At 41.5% G+C, this 20,249-nt stretch overlaps 1 protein-coding gene across 5 annotated transcripts in view; it reads left to right on the forward strand.

Moving 5' to 3' along the window:
* GALNTL5 (polypeptide N-acetylgalactosaminyltransferase like 5) overlaps nt 1-20,249 on the forward strand; it is a 137,162-nt gene that overhangs the window by 83,620 nt on the left and 33,293 nt on the right. The window lies entirely within an intron of this gene.

The following is a 20,249-nucleotide window of genomic DNA, read 5'->3' on the forward strand; positions in this document are numbered from 1 at the left end:
AACCACATAAGGGGAGCAGAAAGCAAGACTATCGGGAGAGTGGGGCTGTGATGCAGCTGCTGACCCATGGGGAACCCTGAAGCTAGGAGGGTGTCAGTTCAGGGCCTCTGGCAAGCAGAGGCCAAGATGAAATGGGAGACGTGTTTACGGAGAAATGTCTGTGAAGGATAAAGGGGAGAGGGAAAAGCGTGGACCAGAAGCTTCTGTCCTGACACCTGTGGAAAGAGGCAAGGAAGGAAGGGAAGGTTGCAAGCCCTTCAGTCTGCTGCATGGCTCCCAGAAAGGCTCCCAGGGGCTGGTGGGGAGCCCCAGAGCAAAGACCGCCCATTGGAGGAGTCCTGCATGGGCGCCCCAGTGGCCCAGCTCTTGTTCATCCCCCGCCTCCTCCCCCCCAGTGTGCTTAGTGATTGGCTGGGAGCCCCCTGGGAGGGCATGGCCTTAGTGTGTGTACTGCAGAAGATCCCAAAGCTTTGGAAGCTGTCAACCCCACTCCTCATGGCAGGTTCTCTTGAAGGGAGGTCTGAGCAGCACACTCAAGAGTGGTGCAGGGAGGCCCCACCTGGCCCAGGTAAGGGGACCAGACAGGGACAAGGACACCCTCTGCCCCCCAGGGAGGGGGCATCACTTTGGACCAGGCAGCCACATCCTCGCCAAGGGCAGTTCCTGGGGAGTGGACTGAGTCCCGAGGGGAATCCGAGCAGTCCGACTTTCAAGCTTCCTGGAAACCCGAATGATCAGAGGGTTGTTTGCAGAATATTAAACTAGGACAAAAGGCGATGGGTAACGTTTAAGGGTCTTTCATCAGGCCATGTGGCAGTCTGAGGAAATGTCTCTGTTCTTTAGTAAGGCTATTTCCTTATTGAGTAGAAGGCCACATAAAAGCAAAATCTGATTCTTTTTTTCTCTGTTGGCCTGATTGAGACATTCTCTTATTTAACTACACAGATAATATGTATTAATTGTCCAAAACGCAATATAAACCACTAAAACTGCATGGCCTGTATCTTTTCAGAACTTTGGTTCTATGCATTAATATACATATGTGTGTATATATGCACACACATGTGCATACATACACACATGCACACATAGATTTAAGGATTTTTAAATATATGGAATTGTACTATCTCTATTGTTCTGAGACTTACTCTTTTAATTCCAATTTAATGTTTTGGAACTTTTCCCATGACAATACTTGAGACTTACCTCATTTTTTTTTTTTTACTGCATTGTATAGTATTCAATATGGATTCCATAATGGATTGCCATAATTTGTTTAACCATTTGTCATTTGGTGATTTTTACTTTTTACTATTACTCAAAAAAAAGTTGTATCGGCAATTCTTATACATATACCTTTGTGGAAATGAATGCTTATGCCTATGGGATAAATTGCTAAAAGTGGAACTGCTGGGCAAAAGGGAATTCTTATTTTAAATTTTGATGGATACTGCCAAACTGTCCTTAAAAAGATGGCACCAATTCACAGTTCCATCACAGGGTGTAAGAGGGCCCTCTCCCTGGAGCCTGGCTGATGCTGGATTATTTGTTACCAATCATTCTAGTGTTTGCCAAATTTGGTCAAAAAACGGTATCCTTTATTTTCTTGGCATTTCCTCGATTACTAGCAGCGTGGAGTGTTTTTTCATATTTTTGTAGATTTTTTTATAGATTTTTCTGTGAATTTGGTCTGTTCCTATCCTTTGTCAATTGTTTGATTGGGTTGTCCGTTTGTTCCTGATTCGGAGGTGCCTTTATGAGAACGAATCCTGTATTATATACACCGAGAATATCATTCCCCTGTCTGTGGCTGACCTTCCCATCTTTGTGGATAGTGTCTTATGTTGAACGGAAGTTCACCAAAAAACCCACTTCCTCTTGGTGGACACAGAGCCACCCTGGGCTTTCCTGACTTCCTTTCAGTAGGAATGGCCTTGTGACTATATTTCAACCACATTTCCTGACCAAGGCTTGTAGGAAGCTGGTTTATCCGCCTCCACACTTTATTCCCCCTTCTGGCTGACTAGGGTGGTGCTGACTGCAGTGACCTTGAAGGGCATGGGTTGAAGATGGAAGAGATCCCATCAGCTTGTGTCCCTGAGTGACCCCGTGGAGGAGAACTTCCCCTCAATCAGGAGCCTGCCTTGGATGACTAAATGAGTAGAAATAAACTTTGACTGCATTAGAGCCATTACAAATTTTGTTTTATTATACTAGCAGCTAGCTTTAACTTAATAAAACAATCAGGACTTCCCTGGTAGCACAGTCGTTAAGAATCTGCCTGCCAATGCATCAAACACAGGTTCGAGCCCTGGTCCAGGAAGATCCCACATTCCGCGGAGCAACTAAGCCCGTGCGCCACAACTACTGAAGCCCATGTGCCCTAGAGCCTGTGCTCCACAACGAGAGAAGCCACTGTAATGAGAAGCCCGGACACCTCAACGAAGAGTAGCCCCCGCTCGCCGCAACTAGAGAAAGCCCTCGTGCAGCAACGAAGACACAATGCAGGCAAAAAAAAAAATCAGATGTATCAATATTTTTCTTTATGATTTTTGTGTCTTGTTTAAGAGATTCTTCCTTACTCCATGATCATGACGATATCCTGCATTTTTTTAAATTTTGCTTTTTTACGTTATATTATTAATCCACCTAGAATTGACTGTTCTGGGAATGGTGTAAGGTAAGAATCTAATGTCATTTATCCTTTATGGCTAACCACTTATCTCCATGCCGTTCATTAAGTAGTGCAGTCTTTCTTCACAGATTACGGTGCTACTTCTATCACGTACATCTGTGTATTCCTGCATTTACTTCTGTCTTCTCTCTTCTCTCTGTTATTGTATTTGTGTATTTCTAAGGCTAATCACACCCTCTCTTGATTAGGATAGCTTGATAAGACGTTTTTATAACTTGTAGGTCAAATATTTCCATGTCATTCTGCAAAATCGTCTTAACTTAGGATCATCCCATTAAGTTCCACAAAAAATCTATTGAGATTTTCACTGGAATTGCGTGGAGTTTATAGATTAAAATGGGAGAGAATTTACATCTTTTTTTGTGTGTGTGTGGTACACGGGCCTCTCACTGTTGTGGCCTCTCCCGTTGCGGAGCACAGGCTCCGGACACGCAGGCTCAGTGGCCATGGCTCACGGGCCTAGCCACTCCGCGGCATGTGGGATCTTCCTGAACCGGGGCACAAACCCGTGTCCCCTGCATCGGCAGGCGGACTCTCAACCACTGTGCCACCAGGGAAGCCCGAGAATTTACATCTTTTTAATGATGTCTTCCCATTCATGGACATTTATTCAGATCTACTTTTACATTCTTTCAATACTGTTTTGTCATTTTCTCCATAGATACCGTATGCAAAGATTTATTCCTGTTTATCTTTGTTTCTTGTGTTTTTTAAATTGTTATTTGGGATCTTCCTGTTGCATTTTCTAATTACTGGTATATAGGAATGAGATACTTAAAAAAATTTTTTTTAATACTTGGCTGCATTGGGTCTTTGTCGCTGCATGCAGGCTTTCTCTAGCTGCAGCGAGCGGGGGCTACTCTTCATTGCGGTGCGCGGGCTTCTGATTGCAGTGGCTGCTCTTGTTGCGGAGCACAGGCTCTAGGCGGGTGGGCTTCAGTAGTTGTGGCACATGGTCTCGGTAGTTGTGGCTCGTGGGCTCTAGAGCTCAGGCTCAGTAGTTGTGGCGCACGGGCTTAGCTGCTCCTCGGCGTGTGGGATCTTCCTGGACCAGGGCTCGAACCTGTGTCCCCTGCATTGGCAGGTGGATTCTTAACCACTGCACCACCAGGGAAGTCCCTCTCTTGCATTTTCTGTCAACTGAAAATAGACAATTTTCCCTCTTCCTCTCTAACACTGAATTGAAGTGGAGATAGTAGGTCATCCTTTCCTTATTCCTAACTTTAATGGGAACAATTCTAAATTTTCACTTAAATGTTGTATTTACCGATATTAGTTTCCTGGGGCTGCCATAACAAAGTACCACAAACCAGCTGGTTTAAAATAACAGAAATTGGGCTTCCCTGGTGGCGCAGTGGTTGAGAGTCCGCCTGCCGATGCAGGGGACACGGGTTCGTGCCCCTATCCCGGAAGATCCCACATGCCGCGGAGCGGCTGGGCCCGCGAGCCATGGCCGTGGAGCCTGTGTGTCCGGAGCCTGTGCTCCGCAACGGGAGAGGCCACAGCAGTGAGAGGCCCGCGTACAGCAAAAAAAAATAAATAAATAACAGAAATTGACTGCCTCGCAATACTTGAGGCCAGAAGTCCAAAATCGAGGTGTCAGCAGGGCCACAGTCTCTCTGAAAGCTGTAGGGGAGTGTCCTTCCTTGTTTCTCCCAGCTTCTGGTGGTGGCCGTCAATCACTGGCTTGCAGCAGCATCCCTCCGGTCCCTGTCCCTGTGGTCACATGGCCTTCTCCCTGTGTGACTAAGGACACCAGTCATATTGGATTAAGCACCCACCCTACTCTAGTAGTACCTCATCTTAACTAATTACATCTGCAACACCCTATTTCTAAATAAAGTCACATTCTGAGACACTAGGGGTTCAGACTTGAATATGTCTTTTGGGGAGGACATACTTCAACCCGTAACACTGCCATAGAGTTCTGTTTTTTTTTTTTTTTGCGGTACGCGGGCATCTCACTGTTGTGGCCTCTCCCGTTGCAGAGCACAGGCTCCGGATGCACAGGCTCAGCGGCCATGGCTCACGGGCCCAGCTGCTCCACGGCATGTGGGATCTTCCCAGACCGGGGCACGAACCCATGTCCCCTGCATCAGTAGGCGGACTCTCAACCACTGTGCCACCAGGGAAGCCCAAGAGTTGTGTTTTTTTAAGGAGAAGAAGTCTTATTAATTTTTTAGTTTAGAAATTTTCAAACCCACAGAGCACTTCTATACCCTCATCTAGATTCACTAGATGTTAATATCTTACAACACCCACTCCATTCATACATAATCTCACTTCCTCTCCACCCCTTCCCCCCCCCACACACACAGCATCTACGTTCAAAATTGAGAGGCTTAGAATTTTCTTTTTTTTGGTACTGTTTTCTTACATTGATACTTTGCTTTATTAGACCCATAGAATGAACTGTATGGTTTTTCCTCTTTTTCTTTTTTCTGAATATCTACATAAGACAGATTATGTAGATATTTGGAAAATTACATTAAATTGGCCTATAAACTATCCAGGCACTGGTACCATTTTTGGTTTCCTGTATAATCGAGGTATTTTTTAAGTGAACTTTAAAGTTTCCAAACATAAGGGATTTTTAAAAAAACATTTATTTATTTGTTTATTTGGCTGCATCGGGTCTTAGTTGCGGCACGCAGGATCTTCATTGTGCATGCGGGGTTTTTAGTTGCGGCATGTGGGATCTCTCTAGTTCCCTGACCAGGGGTCAAACCCAGGCCCCCTGCATTGGGAGCGCAGAGTCTTAGCCACTGGACTACCAGGAAGTCCCCAAACATAAGGGATTTTTCTAAATTGTCTTAATTGCTGATTACTAGCTTAAGTGTATCATGGTTAGAATTTCTGGTCTGTTGTTTTGTTGCAATCTCCTTTGTGTCTTAAAGCTGGGTCAGAGTTTCAAAACATCTATGTGTATTTGAAAAGAATAAATTTTCTCTTTTTGGCTGTAGGTTTTATATATATCTAATTTTGTTGCTCAAAAACACTGTATTCTTATTCATCTAATTTGACTTGACATAAATAGTAATTTTATCAGTGCTTGTTATATCTACCAGTCAGTCTATATTTGCTGCCCCCCACCCCCTGCCCTGTGATGTAGGCTGCCTAGGCTAGGCTTTGCTTCCGGATTAGAAACTGTGCAATCCTGGGATGTGGGCAGGTGAGGCAAGAGCTGGTGACCCGTCATTAACTATTCATGTATGCACTCCTCCAATCAAGGATTTATCTAGCACCTCCTATGTGCTGTCCATGAACATTTATTCTTTTTAAAAATTTTTTATCAACTCTATTGAGATACAATTTACTTAAAATAAAGTGTACCCATTGAACACGCGTAATCAGTCTTCATACGATGCTAACGTGTACTTGCAGGTTTAGAGTTGTGTTAGCTTCCCGAGGAGCTGATATTCGCATTCTCATGACATCACTCTATCTCTTGTAGAGGCTTCAGATTCATTCCCTGCTCTTGCTCTGACCTCATCACTTATCCACCTCCCCTTCGCTCTACCCCAGCGGCACTGACCTTCTTGCTGCTCCTCAAACATACCGACTATACTTCTATCTCAGAGGCTTTGCATGTGATTTCCCCCCCTGGAATGTTGTTCTTCCAGACACCTGCATGACCTGTTACTTCACTTCGTTCAGTTCTCTGTAAACACATGTCGCCTTATCAGAGAGGCCTTGCGAAATCACCCTGTACAAAACAGCAAGCCCCTATTCCTCTCTGTCATCCTTCCTCTGACGGATTTTTTTTTTTTTTGTAATATTCATGGCTACTTGTCTACTCAACTGTGTGGGTGCTGCTGCCCACATGATGACTGAAGTTGCCCTTAAATTGCAGTAGCTGAGACTTCCCTGGAGGTCCAGTGGTTAAGACTCCACGCTTCCACTGCAAGGGGCATGGGTTCAATCCCTGGTCGGGGAACTAAGATCCCACAAGCCACGGGGCGGCATAAACAAATAAGTAAATAAATCGCAGTAGCTGAGACAGCTGTGATGAGCCATGTGCTGTGCCCTCGGGCAGGAAGGAAAATGACAGCAACTGGGGGCATAATTCCATCAAGGAGAATTAGAAGGTGAGGGTTTTGCAAAGTGGAGACAAGGTGAGAAAGAGAAGCTATAATCAGATGGCCTGAATCTAAAGGAAAGGGGACTTTTTTTTTTTTTTTTTGCTTGGGAGCAGAAATGTTATGGCTCAGAGGCAGCCATAAGTAGCTGGGAAATGCCGATGTTGCCCTGGACCCAAGGACTCATGCAGTCAGGGAGGAAAAGGAGGAACTTTCTATCAGTAATGTTGCTGGGGAAATAGCATCTTCTAGGGAGAGTCTGGGCTTACATAAGGCAAGAACTTCTGTAGGAGAATTTTGTGGAAAAAAAAATTAGTGTAGGGAAATTCACTTTAAATAAGAGAACTGTGGAAAGGGTAAACGGGTAGTCCACAGTGGAGGAAGAAGTTTGGGGAAAGAAATACAGGGCAATCTGGGGGTGAGAATGGAGTATCTTCTACTGAATTGGCCTGGATGGTCAGCAAGCGGCCAAGATGGCAGAGATGAGGTGTAGATTTCAACTGCCGTCCTAAAAGCAAAAGGTTAACAAAATCTAACACGCTGTTGAGAGCTTGCATTGTTGCTTGACATTCACACAGAATGAGAGATGATTTTGTTGCCTAAATATGGTAGACAGAATAATGCCCTTCCCCAAAGAAGGCGTCCTAATCCCCCAAACCTGTTAATATGTTACCCTATGTGATTAACGTTAAGGGCTTTGGGATGGGGAATGAGCCTGGATTATCCAGGTGGGCTCACTCTAATCACATGAGCCCTTAAGACTGGAAGAGCCTCCAGGCTGTGGGCAGAGGGTCAGAGAGATGCGCGTGATGACTCCATCCACTGTAGTTGGCTTTGAAGATGGATGAAAGGGACCAAGGAATGTGCGTAGTTTCTAGAAGCTGGAAAAGGCTTCTCCCCTAGAGCCTCCGGGAAGGAGGCCAACCCCTTGATTTTTTAGCCCAGGGAGACCTATGTTGGACGTCTGACCTACAGGACTGTAAGAGAATATATTTTTGTTCTTTTATGCCACTAAGTTTATGTAAAGAACACTAATATATCTAGAAGGAGACCCCTCTGCAGGTGCTTGACCTTGAGTTGGAGGGTGGTAGTTATCTGACTTCCTGACAGTTCAGCTGCTTCTGGAATTGAAGTTGCTCAGGCTGACGGGGAAGCTTTGCAGGTGGGAACAGAGGGGCCACATGGTTTTGGGTAGAGGGGCCCTTGAGCAGCTTCTCCAAAGGCAGCCGTGCAGAGGGCAGTGTCTGACTCTCCGCCACAAACATCCAAGGGAGGTGACACAGGGCAATACAAAGAGCACTCGTTTTCGAACCAGAGCCATGGTTTCAATTTTGGTAGGTGCCAGTTACCAGCTACGGGATCTTGGGCAAGCCACTTCTCCAAGCCTCAGCTTCCCAATCCATGATATGGGAACAAAGATATCTAACTAATGTAGTTGTTGGAATGATTGAATGAGGTAATTATGAACACTTTTTTTTAAGCATTAAGTATTAAACAAATGCTTATTAGAAAGTGATTAGTATAAATAATTAAAACATAAATATTTAATTTACATGCTTCAAAATGGTAAAATACATAAAACTAGGAGAAATACAGAGCAAAAGTAATGAAAATATAGATCATTCACAGTGGAAAGTCTCTTGGAGATTTTAGAACTCACCAGCCTTATTTCCCAGTTAGAGAAGCTGATCTTCCTAATAGATCAGAGACTTGTCCCAGGTCACGTAATTCAGGACTCAAACCCGCAAATTCTTGTTTCCATCGCAGTAAACAGTATCATCACACTACCAGGTCATGGAAACATAGCAAGCAAGCAAACAAAAATGAGAAATTCAAATAGCATAGTCACTTAATTGCTTTTTACAAAATCCAAATGGCTATGTTTAACAGATTTATCCTGTGAATGAAATGGAAATGTTTGGATATTGTACAAAAATTGATCAAACACTTAAGCCCAAAGAGATTCTCTGTAAATTCCCCCAAACTAGATTTTGCACACCACATTCTTAAACATCAACACACAAAAAAAAAAAAAAGAGAGAGAGAGAGAGAGCAGTAACATAATATGTAGGTTAATAAAAATGAAAATATGTAAGACCTTAAAAATGATTGCTTTAGAGACCAAATTGAGAATATTTAAAATAAATAAATGAGTTATGTTTAAATGTAAAAATGTAGAAACTAAAGAAAAGCAGAAAATAAAATGAAATAAGGAGAAAAAGACTGAAAATATTGAGCGAGATTGATACAGCATTTGTTGTTTTTTAAAAATAGGGTAACAAACCTTGCAAAACCACAATCCCTAGAGAAATTGTGCAAATAGATTGCTACAGAAAAGCAGAAAGGAAGCTTCCACTCAGGGAAAGATGAAGAATATATCTCCCAACTTTTAACTTCAGTGAGTAATTCAGTTTTGAACATTCCACAAATATTTTTTGGAAGGAAGTATGGGAAAGATCCTTTATCAGGCAGATTGAACCTCATGCCCTTAAGTTATTTCAGATCCTAAGGAGAAGTTGGTTTAATCTGGGAAGACAGGGTTTTAGATAAGATACAGATGATTATATATAGGTTCTTTCTATAAACAATAAATAGAACAATCCTTTCTATAACTCCGGAGGCCAACAGAAGTCAAACAACTGCTCCACTTCCTGGCAATAAACTTAAATAAATATTTTGACATTCCCACAAAATATTCTTGTGAGTGTGGGAAGCAGCCAGGAGGGACCCCAGTACCCCTTTGCTCTCATTAAAGCATGTAAGTTTCCCCCAGAAAATGCCTTATGATGAGTGAAAAATAATCAAGTTTCATTGAAATGTAGGGGCTAGGTAGCTTGCTCCCACATGCTTTGTAATTTAAATTAGTACTCAGAAAAACTCAATATTGCTTTACATGTATAATTTTTAATTATTTTGCAATTTATAATACTATATTTGTGGTCTTCCTGGGTCATTCAAATTGTCAAAGTTGAAAATATTTAAATCTTTAAATGCCAAGTGTATGTACGCTATATATGATAAAGAGGACACCGCAAGTTAGTATGAGAGAAAGGCGTTTTTTTGGGTTTTGTTGTGGTTATTTTTTAATGGCCCTCAAACAATTAGTTATTTGAGAAAATTTTAAATCTTCATTTTATACCAGACACCAAATAAATTCTAGCCGGATTAATAATTTTATTTTTAAAAGTCAAACCATTAAGTTGTTATAAGAGAAATTTTTAAACAGAAAAAGAAAACATTAATACTTAACCGTTCTGCAAAGAAGAAATTTCAAAGCTTAAAACCAATGGACTTGAGGCTTCCCTGGTGGCGCAGTGGTTGAGAGTCCACCTGCCGATGCAGGGGACACAGGTTCATGCCCCAGTCCGGGAAGATCCCACATGCCGCGGAGCGGCTAGGCCCGTGAGCCATGGCCGCTGAGCCTGTGCGTCCGGAGCCTGTGCTCTGCAACGGGAGAGGCCACAACAGTGAGAGGCCTGCGTAATGCAAAAACAAACAAACAAAACCCAATGGACTTAAAAGTTCTCATCACAAGAAAAAAAAATTTTTGTAACTATATATAGTGACAGATTTTAACTAGACTTACTATGGTGATCATTTTGAAATATATATACAAGTATCAAATCATTACATTGTACAACTGAAATTAATATAATATGTCAATTATACCTTTTTAAAAAAAGGAAAAACAGCTTACTACAAAAAATGAAAAACTGTAAAAAATGATAAAATTATATAACAATAGGCTGGGGAAATAGTATAACTAAGATAGATAAAAAGTTAATATTCTTACTATGTAAAATGTACATACCAAACCATTAAAAAAAAAAACATGATTCCCATACCTAAAGGGTCAAAAAATATAAATATTCCATTTGCAAATGGCTAATCACCTGAAAAAAAGTTCAACCTCACCAGTAAATTTTTAAAAATTAACCAGATATTATTTGTTTATTGAGGTGAGATATATACTTAACATAAGATTGAAATGAACGATTCAGGGATGTTTAGCATAGTCACAATGTTGTACAACCACCACCCCATGCAGTTCTGTAGTATTTTCATCACCCCAGAAGAAAACTCCACACCCATTAAGCAGTTTCTTCCCATTTCCCCATCTCCCAGCCCCTGGCAACCAACAATCTGCATCCTGTCTCTGGGTTTACTTTTCTGAATATTTCATATTAATGGAATCATACCTTTTATGTCTGGCTCTTTCACTAGCATAATGTTTTTGAGATTCATCTACATATGTCAGCACTTCATTTTTTTATGTCTGGATAATATTCCATTGTATGCATATATACAGTTTGTTTCTCCATTCATCTGTTGGTAGACATTTGGGCTGTTTCCTTCTTTGGGCTATTGTAAGGAGTACTGCTGTGGACATGCGTCTACATGTATACATTTGAATTTTTTATTTTTTTATTTTACTTCTTTAGTTTTTGTCTGTGTTGGGCCTTTGTTGCTGCACGTGGGCTTTCTCTAGTTGCAGCGAATGGGGGCTACTTTTTTTTTAAACGTTTTTATTGGAGTATAATTGCTTTACAATGGTGTGTTACTTTCTGCTTTATTAGAAAGTGAATCAGTTATACATATACATATATCCCCATACCTCTTCCCTCTTGTGTCTCCCTGCCTCCCACCCTCCCTATCCCACCCTTCTAGCTGGTCACAAAGCACAGAGCTGATCTCCCTGTACTATGCCACTGCTTCCCACTAGCTATTTATTTTACATTTGGTAGTGTTTATATGTCCATACATACACTACCACTCTCTCGCTTTGTCCCAGCTTACCCTTCCCCCTCCCCGTGTCCTCAGGTCCATTCTCTAGTAGGTCTGCGTCGTTATTCCCGTCTTGCCCCTAGGTTCTTCATGACCTTTTTTTTTTTCTTAGATTCCATATGTATGTGTTAGAATACGGTATTTGTTTTTCTCTTTCTGACTTACTTCACTCTGTATGACAGACTCTAGGTCCATCCACCTCACTACAAATAACTCAGTTTCGTTTCTTTTTTTAAATTTTATTTTTATTTATTTATTTTTATTAGTTTCTGCTTTATAACAAAGTGAATCAGTCATACATATACATCTGTTCCCACATCCCTTCCCTCATGCATCTCCCTCCCTCCCACCCTCCCCATCCCACCCCTCCAGGCAGTCACAAAGCACCGAGCTGATCCCCCTGTGCTCTGCGGCTGCTTCCCACTATCTATCTACCTTACGTTTGGTAGTGTATATATGTCCATGCCTCTCTTTCGCTTTGTCACAGCTTACCCTTCCCCCTCCCCATATCCTCAAGTCCATTCTCAAGTAGGTCTGTGTCTTTATTCCTGTTTTACCCCTAGGTTCTCCATGACATTTTTTTAAAAAATTCCATATATATGTGTTAGCATACGGTATTTGTCTTTCTCTTTCTGACTGACTTCACTCTGTATGACAGACTCTAGGTCTATCCACCTCATTACAAATAGCTCAGTTTAGTTTCTTTTTATGGCTGAGTAATATTCCATTGTATATATGTGCCACATCTTCTTTATCCATTCATCCGATGATGGACACTTAGGTTGTTTCCAGCTCCGGGCTATTGTGAATAGAGCTGCAATGAACATTTTGGTACATGTCTCTTTTTGAATTATGGTTTTCTCAGGGTATATGCCTAGTAGTGGGATTGCTGGGTCATATGGTAGTTCTATTTTTAGTTTTTTAAGGAACCTCCATACTGTTCTCCATAGTGGCTGTACCAATTCACATTCCCACCAGCAGTGCAAGAGTGTTCCCTTTTCTCCACACCCTCTCCAGCATTTATTGTTTCTAGATTTCTTGATGATGGCCATTCTGACTGGTGTGAGATGATATCTCATTGTAGTTTTGATTTGCATTTCTCTAATGATTAATGATGTTGAGCATTCTTTCATGTGTTTGTTGGCAGTCTGTATATCTTCTTTGGAGAAATGCCTATTTAAGTCTTCTGCCCATTTTTGGATTGGGTTGTTTGTTTTTTTGCTATTGAGCTGCATGAGCTGTTTATAAACAGAATCAATATTGTGAAAATGACTCTACTACCCAAATCAATCTACAGATTCAATGCAATCCCTATCAAACTACCACTGGCATTTTTCACAGAACTAGAACGAAAAATTTCAAAATTTGTTTGGAAACACAAAAGACCCCGAATAGCCAAAGCAATCTTGAGAACGAAAAACGGAGCTGGAGGAATCAGGCTCCCTGACTTCAGACTATACTACAAAGCTACAGTAATCAAGACAGTGTGGTACTGGCACAAAAACAGAAAGATAGATCAATGGAACAGGATAGAAAGCCCAGAGATAAACCCACGCACATATGGTCAACTTATCTTTGATAAAGGAGGCAGGAATGTAGAGTGGAGAAAGGCCAGCCTCTTCAATAAGTGGTGCTGGGAAAACTGGACAGGGACATGTAAAAGTATGAGATTAGATCATTCCCTAACACCATACACAAAAATAAGCTCAAAATGGATTAAAGACCTAAATGTAAGGCCAGAAACTATCAAACTCTTAGAGGAAAACATAGGCAGAACACTCTATGACATAAATCACAGCAAGATCCTTTTGGACCCACCTCCTAGAGAAATGGAAATAAAAACAAAGATAAACAAATGGGACCTAATGAAACTTCAAAGCTTTTGCACAGCAAAGGAAACCATAAACAAGACCAAAAGACAACCCTCAGAATGGGAGAAAATATTTGCAAATGAAGCAACTGACAAAGGATTAATCTCCAAAGTTTCGTTTCTTTTTATGGCTGAGTAATATTCCATTGCATATATGTACCACATCTTCTTTATCCATTCATCCAATGATGGACACTTAGGTTGCTTCCATCTCCTGGCTATTGTAAATAGAGCTGCAGTGAACATTGTGGTACATGACTCTTTTTTAATTATAGTTTTCTCAGGGTATATGCCCAGTAGTGGGATTGCTGGGTCATATGGTAGTTCTGTTTTTAGTTTTTTAATGAAATTCCATACTGTTCTCCATACTGGCTGTGTCAATTTACATTGCCACCAACAGTGCAGGAGGGTTCCCTTTTCTCCACACCCTCTCCAGCATTTATTGTTTGTAGATTTTTTTTTTTTTTTTTTTTTTTTTTTTTGCGATACGCGGGCCTCTCACTGTTGTGGCCTCTCCCGTTGCGGAGCACAGGCTCCGGACGCGCAGGCTCAGCGGCCATGGCTCACGGATCCAGCCGCTCCACGGCATGTGGGATCTTCCCGGGCCGGGGCACGAACCCGCATCCCCCGCATCGGCAGGCGGACGCTCAACCACTACGCCACCAGGGAAGCCCGTTTGTAGATTTTTTGATGGGCCATTCTGACTGGTGTGAGATGATACCGCATTGTAATTTTGATTTGCATTTCTCTAATGATTAATGATGTTGAGCATTCTTTCATGTGTTTGTTGGCAATCTGTATATCTTCTTTGGAGAAATGTCTATTTAGGTCTTCTGCCCATTTTTGGATTGGGTTGTTTGTTTTTTTGATATTGAGCTCCATGAGCTGCTTGTAAATTTTGGAGATTAATCCTTTGTCAGTTGCTTCATTTGCAAATATTTTCTCCCATTCTGAGGGTTGTCTTTTCGTCTTGTTCATGGTTTCCTTTTCTGTGCAAAAGCATTTAAGTTTCATTAGGTCCCATTTGTTTATTTTTCTTTTTATTTCCATTTCTCTAGGAGGTGGGTCCAAAAGGTTCTTGCTGTGATTTATGTCATAGACTGTTCTGCCTATGTTTTCCTCTAAGAGTTTGATAGTGTCCGGCCTTACATTTAGGTCTCTAATCCATTTTTAGTTTATTTATGTGTATGGTGTTAGGGAGTGTTCTAATTTCATTCTTTTAAATGTAGCTGTCCAGTTTTCCCAGCACCACTTATTGAAGAGGCTGTCTTTTCTCCATTGTATATTCTTGCCTCCTTTATCAAAGATAAGGTGACCATATAGGTGTGTGGGGTTATCTCCGGACTTTCTATCCTGTTCCATTGATCGGTATTTCTGTTTTTGTGCCAGTACCATACTGTCTTGATTACTATAGCTTTGAGGTATAGTCTGAAGTCTGGGAGCCTGATTCCTCCAGCTCCGTTTTTCTTTCTCAAGATTGCTTTGGCTATTCGGGGTCTTTTGTGTTTCCATACAAATTGTGAAATTTTTCGTTCTAGTTCTGTGAAAAATGCCATTGGTAGTTTGATAGGGATTGCATTGAATCTTTAGATTGCTTTGTGTAGTATAGTCATTTTCACAATGTTGATTCTTCCACCCCAAGAACATGGTATATCTCTCCATCTATTTGTATCATCTTTAATTTCTTTCATCAGTGTCTTATAGTTTTCTGCATACAGGTCTTTTGTCTCCCTAGGTAGGTTTATTCCTATGTATTTTATTCTTTTTGTTGCAATGGTAAATGGGAGTGTTTTCTTAATTTCACTTTCAGATTTTTCTTCACTAGTGATAGGAATGCAAGAAACTTCTGTGCATTAATTTTGTATCCTGCTACTTTACCAAATTCATTGATTAGCTCTAGTAGTTTTCTGGTAGCATCTTTAGGATTCTCTATGTATAGTATCATGTCATCTGCAAACAGTGACAGTTTTACTTCTTCTTTTCCAATTTGGATTACTTTTATTTCTTTTTCTTCTCTGATGGCTGTGGTTAAAGCTTTCAAAACTATGTTGAATCATAGTGGTGAGAGTGGGCAACCTTATCTTGTTCCTGATCTTAGTGAAAATGGTTTCAGTTTTTCACCATTGAGAATAATGTTGGCTGTGGGTTTGTCATATATGGCCTTTATTATGTTGAGGTAAGTTCCCTCTATGCCTACTTTCTGGAGAATTTTTATCATAAATGGGTGTTGAACTTTGTCAAAAGCTTTCTCTGCATCTATTGAGATGATCATATGGTTTTTCTCCTTCAATTTGTTAATATGGTGTATCACATTGATTGATTTGCGTATATTGAAGAATCCCTGTTTCCCTGGAATAAACCCCACTTTACCATGGTGTATGATCCTTTTAATGTGCTGCTGGATTCTGTTTGCTAGTATTTTGTTGAGGATTTTTGCATCTATGTTAATCAGTGATATTGGTCTGTAGTTTTCTTTTTTTCTGACATCTTTGTCTGGTTTTGGTATCAGGGTGATGGTGGCCTCATAGAATGAGTTTGGGCGTGTTCCTACCTCTGCTATATTTTGGAAGAGTTTGAGAAGGGTAGGTGTTAGCTCTTCTCTAAATGTTTGATAGAATTCGCCTGTGAAGCCATCTGGTCCTGGGCTTTTGTTTGTTGGAAGATTTTTAATCACAGTTTCAATTTTAGTGCTTGTGATTGGTCTGTTCATATTTTCTATTTCTTCCTGATTCAGTCTTGGCAGTTGTGCATTTCTGAGAATTTGTCCATTTCTTCCAGGTTGTCCATTTTATTGGCATAGAGTTGCTTGTAGTAATCTCTCATGATCCTTTGTATTTCTGCAGTGTCAGTTGTTACTTCCTCTTTTTCATTTTTAATTCTATTGATTTGAGTCTTCTCCCTTTTTTTCTTGATGAGTCTGTCTAATGGCTTATCAATTTTGTTTATCTTCTCAAAGAACCAGCTTTTAGTTTTATTGATCTTTGCTATCATTTCCTTCATTTCTTTTTCATTTATTTCTGATCTGATCTTTATGATTTCTTTCCTTCTGCTAACTTTGGGGGTTTTTTGTTCTTCTTTCTCTAATTGCTTTAGGTGTAGGGTTAGGTTGTTTCTCTGAGATGTTTCTTGTTTCTTAAGGTAGGCTTGTATTGCTATAAACTTCCCTCTTAGAACTGCTTTTGCTGCATCCCATAGGTTTTGGGTCATCGTGTTTTCATTGTCATTTGTTTCTAGGTATTTTTTGATTTCCTCTTTGATTTCTTCAGTGATCTCTTGGTTATTAAGTAGTGTATTGTTTAGCCTCCATGTGTTTGTACTTTTCACAGGTTTTTTTCATGCAATTGATATCTAGTCTCATAGCATTGTGGTCAGAAAAGATGCTTGATATGATTTCGATTTTCTTAAATTTACCAAGGCTTGACTTGTGACCCAAGATATGATCTATCCTGGAGAACGCTCCATGAGCACTTGAGAAGAAAGTGTATTCTGTTGTTTTTGGATGGAATGTCCTATAACTATCAATTAAGTCCATCTTGTTTAATGTATCATTTAAAGCTTGTGTTTCCTTATTTATTTTCATTTTGGATGATCTGTCCATTGGTGAAAGTGGGGTGTTTAAGTCCCCCACTATGATTGTGTTACTGTCGATTTCCCCTTTTATGGCTGTTAGCATTTGCCTTATGTATTGAGATGCTCCTATGTTGGGTTCATAAATATTTACAATTGTTATGTCTTCTTCTTGGATTTTTTTTGTTCCCTTGATCATTCTGTAGTGTCCTTCTCTGTCTCTTGTAATAGTCTTTATTTTAAAGTCTATTTTATCTGATATGAGAATTGCTACTCCAGCTTTCTTTTGAGTTCTATTTGCATGGAATATCTTTTTCCATCCCCTCACTTTCAGTCTGTTTGTGTCCCTAGGTCTGAAGTGGGTCTCTTGTAGACAGCATATATATGGGTCTTGTTTTTGTATCCATCCAGCCAGTCTATGTCTTTTGGTTGGGGCATTTAATCCATTTACATTTAAGGTAATTATCGATATGTATGTTCCTATTACCATTTTCTTAATTGTTTGGGGTTTGTTATTGTAGGTCTTTTCCTTCTCTTGTGTTTCCTGCCTAGAGAAGTTCCTTCAGCATTTGTTGTAAAGCTGGTTTGGTGGTGCTGAATTCTGTTAGCTTTTGATTGTCTGTAAAGCTTTTAATTTCTCCGTCAAATCTGAATGAGATCCTTGCTGGGTAGAGTAATCTTGGTTGTGTGTTTTTCTCTTTCATCACTTTAAATATGTCCTGCCACTCCCTTCTGGCTTGCAGAGTTTCTGCTGAGAGATCAGCTGTTAACCTTATGGGGATTCCCTTGTATGTTACTTGTTGTTTTTCCCTTGCTGCTTTTAATATTTTTTCTTTGTATTTAATTTTTGATAGTTTCATTCATTTGTGTCTTGGCGTATTTCTCCTTGGTTTTATCCTGTATGGAAGTCTCTGTGCTTCCTGGACTTGATTAACTATTTCCTTTCCCATATTAGGGAAGTTTTCGACTATAATCTCTTCAAATATTTTCTCAGTCCCTTTCTTTTTCTCTTCTTCTTCTGGGACCCCTATAATTCAAATGTTGGTGCATTTAATATTGTCCCAGAGGTCTCTGAGACTGTCCTCAATTCTTTTCATTCTTTTTTCTTTATTCTGCTCTGCAATAGTTATTTCCACTCTTTTATCTTCCAGGTCACTTATCCGTTCTTCTGCCTCAGTTATTCTGCTATTGATCCCTTCTAGAGAATTTTTAATTTCATTTATTGTGTTGTTCATGATTGTTTGTTTGCTCTTTAGTTCTTCTAGGTCCTTGTTAAATGTTTCTTGTATTTTCTCCGTTCTATTTCCAAGATTTTGGATCATCTTTACTATCATTATTCTGAATTGTTTTTCCGGTAGACTGCCTATTTCCTCTTCATTTGTTAGGTCTGGTGGGTTTTTACCTTGTTGCTTCATCTGCTGTGTGTTTCTTTGTCTTCTCATTTTGCTTATCTTACTGTGTTTGGGGTCTCCTTTTCACAGCCTGCAGGTTCGTAGTTCCCGTTGTCTTTGGTGTCTGCCCCCAGTGGCTAAGGTTGGTTCAGTGGGTTGTGTAGGTTTCCTGGTGGAGGGGACTAGTGCCTGTGTTCTGGTGGATGAGGCTGGATCTTGTCTTTCTGGTGGGCAGGTCCACGTCTGGTGGTGTGTTTTGGGGTGTCTGTGGCCTTATTATGATTTTAGGCAGCCTCTCTGCTAATGGGTGGGGTTGTGTTCCTGTCTTGCTAGTTGTTTGGCATAAGGTGTGCAGCACTGTAGCTTGCTGGTCGTTGAATGAAGCTGGGTGTTGGTGTTGAGATGGAGATCTCTGGGAGATTTTCACCGTTTGATATTATGTGGAGCTGGGAGGTCTCTTGTGGACCAGTGTCCTGCTGAACTTGGCTCTCCCACGTCAGAGGCACAGCTCTGATGCCTGGGTGGAGCACCAAGAGCCTGTCATCCATGTGGCTCAGAATAAAAGGGAGAACGAAAGAAAGAAAGAAAAAGATAAAATAAAATAAAAATGTTATTAAAATAAAGAACAAAAAATAATTATTAAAAAATTTTTTTCAAGTAATTAAAAAAAAAGAAAGAAAGAAAGGGAGAACAGCCAAACCAAAAAACAAATCCACCAATGATAACAAGCGCTGAAAGCTATACTAAAAGAAGAAAATGGACAGACAGAACCCTAGGACAAATGGTAAAAGCAAAGCTATACAGACAAAATCACACACAGAAGCATACACATACACACTCACAAAAAGAGGAAAAGGGGAAAAAATAATATATCTTGCTCCCAAAGTCCACCTCCTCAATTTGGGATGACTCGTTTTCTATTCAGGTATTCCACAGATGCAGGTACATCAAGTTGATGGTGGAGATTTAATCCACTGCTTCTGAGGCTGCTGGGAGAGATTTCCCTTTCTCTTCTTTGTTCTCACAGCTCCCGGGTCTCAGCTTTGGATGTGGCCCCGCCTCTGCGTGTAGGTCGCCTGAGGGCGTCTGTTCTTCGCTCAGACAGGACGGGGTTAAAGGAACAGCTGATTCGGGGGCTCTGGCTCACTCAGGCCTGGGGAGAGGGAGGAGTCCGGATGCGGGGCGAACCTGCGGCGGCAGAGGCCAGCGTGACGTTGCACCAGCCCGAGGCGCGCCGTGCGTTCTCCCGGGGAATTTGTCCCTGGATCCCGGGACCCTGGCAGTGGCGGCTGCACAGGCTCCCCGGAAGGGAGGTGTGGATGGTGACCTGTGCTCTCACACAGGCCTCTTGGCGGCGGCAGCAGCAGCCCCAGCGTCCCACGCCCGTCTCTGGGGTCCGCGATGGTAGCCACGGCTCGCACCCGTCTCTGGAGCCTCCTTTAAGCAGCGCTCTGAATTCCCTCTCCTCGCGCACCAGGAAACAAAGAGGGAAGGAAAAGTCTCTTGCCTCTTCGGCAGCTCCAGACTTTTCCCCGGACTCCCTCCCGGCCAGCCATGGCGCACTAACCCCTTCAGGCTGTGTTCATGCCGCCAACCCCAGTCCTCTCCCTGGGATCCGACGGAAGCCGGCACTTGAGCAGATGAGCCTCTCAGGCTGGTGAGTGCCGGTCGGCACCGATCCTCTGTGCGGGAATCTCTCCTCTTTGCCATCTGCACCCCTGTCGCTGCATTCTCCTCTGTGGCTCCGAAGCTTCCGCGGGGGCTACTCTTCATTGTGGTGTGGTGGCTTCTTTTGTTGCGGAGCGCAGGCTCTAGGCACGCTGGCTGCGGGCTCAGTAGTTGTGACACATGGGCTTAGTTGC

The sequence above is a fragment of the Mesoplodon bidens genome, assembly GCF_964165515.1.
Source record: "Mesoplodon bidens genome assembly, chromosome: 9".
Lineage (NCBI taxonomy): Eukaryota > Metazoa > Chordata > Mammalia > Artiodactyla > Ziphiidae > Mesoplodon > Mesoplodon bidens.